The sequence below is a fragment of the Suncus etruscus genome, chromosome 15 (genome assembly GCF_024139225.1).
Source record: "Suncus etruscus isolate mSunEtr1 chromosome 15, mSunEtr1.pri.cur, whole genome shotgun sequence".
NCBI lineage: Eukaryota > Metazoa > Chordata > Mammalia > Eulipotyphla > Soricidae > Suncus > Suncus etruscus.
Genome location: NC_064862.1, coordinates 26,706,580 through 26,708,393, shown reverse-complemented (window position 1 = coordinate 26,708,393; position 1,814 = coordinate 26,706,580). Strand labels below are relative to the sequence as shown.

At 39.6% G+C, this 1,814-nt stretch overlaps 1 non-coding gene across 1 annotated transcript; it reads left to right on the top strand.

Annotated features, from left to right (window-relative positions):
• Nucleotides 1-1,429: 1,429 nt before the first annotated feature.
• LOC126031673 (U6 spliceosomal RNA) lies at nucleotides 1,430-1,536 on the top strand. Its single transcript, XR_007503505.1, has one exon. It is a non-coding gene; the product is annotated as a U6 spliceosomal RNA (small nuclear RNA).
• The last annotated feature ends 278 nt before the right edge of the window (nucleotides 1,537-1,814 follow it).

The window sequence follows — 1,814 nt, the reverse complement described above, 5'->3', positions numbered from 1 at the left end:
CCAGCCAGGAATGGTCCCTGAGTGCAGATCCAAGAGTAAACCTTGAGTACTGCCAGGGATGGCCCTCAGACAAAATAAAACAAAACAAACACAAATAAGAAAAACTTAAGAGATTCAATTTCATTGTAGTTTACCTCAAAGCAGTTATTAAACTTACTCATGAACCTTTGTATACATTCTTTCCACTTCCATATTTAAATTATTCACCTGATACACAATGCAGCTACTGACATTTTTAAATATAAAGTTAGGTTTCTGTAATGAGTCTTCTATTGGACTTTTTTTTTTCAATTTAGGAGATGATATTATAATTAGGTTATCGATGATCAATACCTGTTCTGGGTAACTTCTGTTATACCTAAACCTTTTTTTGGGGGGGGCGGAACAGAGCAGATTTGTTTATATTATTATGACTTGAGTGCAAATTTTTTTTTTTTTTTTGTGGTTTTTGGGTCATACCCGGCAGTGCTCAGAGATTATTCCTGGCTCCAGGCTCAGAAATTGTTCCTGGCAGGCACGGGGGACCATATGGGACGCCGGGATTCGAACCGATGATCTCCTGCATGAAAGGCAAACGCCTTACCTTCATGCTATCTCTCCGGCCCCGAGTGCAAATTTTTTTATGTTGGTTTAATAAGAGCTTATTTCTCAGATATATCTGGCAGTGCTCTAGGGCTATTCTTGGTTCTGTACTTGGACCATTCCTGGTGGGGCTCAGGGGGACCATGAAGTAGCAGTGACTGAACCAGGCTTAGCTGCACACAAGACAGGCACTTTGACTTTAATACTTAGTACTAAATGGAGATTTCGATATAATATAAACATTAATATATTATAATTAATATAATTAATATGAATTAATCTGCTTAAATTAATTTGAATTCTATTCGGAGGAGTTTCCGTGAAGTCTTTGACTGTGCCTAGTATTCTGCTTTCAAAGTCTGTAAACTGGGCTAGAGAAATCCTACAACTACAGCATTAAGGGCGTACCTAGCACATGGCCAACACAGTTTCAGTTCCCACAGAGCACAGCCATGTATGGCCTCCAAACAAAACAAAAAAGCAATGGGACATTTGAAAATTGGGCCTGCATATTGTACTGTGGTGAAGGTGCTTTGCCTGGCATCCCACGTGACCCAGGTTTGAATCTTTGGCTCCACATTAGGGTTCTTCAAGCTCGATCAGGGGTCATTCTTGAGCGCAGAGCTAGGGCTAGCCTGTGAGCACTGTCTGATGTGAACTCTGGGAGGCAAAGTATGTGCTCGGCCATTTGAGTTATTTTTCTGGCCAAATGAATAGTTTTAAAACCAAGTTTGTGAAGTTTTACTTTTACATACCCTTGTGAAAAATAAAAATTCACATTGGTTTCATCACTATAAAATTTGGTCTGATGCTACTTATCGGAAATCTGAGTTTAAAAATAAATGATGTGCTTGCTTCAGCAGCACATATACTAAAATTGGAACGATACAGAGAAGATTAGCATGGCCCCTATGCAAGAATGACATGCAAATTCTTGAAGTGTTCCATATTTAAAAAAAATAAATGATTTCTGGGGCCAGAGTGATAGCACATCAGTAGGGTGCCTTACATGCAGTTGATCCAGGACCAATGATGGTTCAAATTCCAGCATCGCATAGGGTCCCACCCTGAACCTGCCAGGAGCAATTTCTGAGTGCAGAGCCAGGAATAACCTGAGTGCTGCCAGGTGTAGCCCAAAAACGAACAAATAAAAAAATTTCATAGTTTATGTACACATTTTTCTGTGCAAGTTGTGAAGTGACATTTGTAGAAAACAAATCACATGGTCTGTA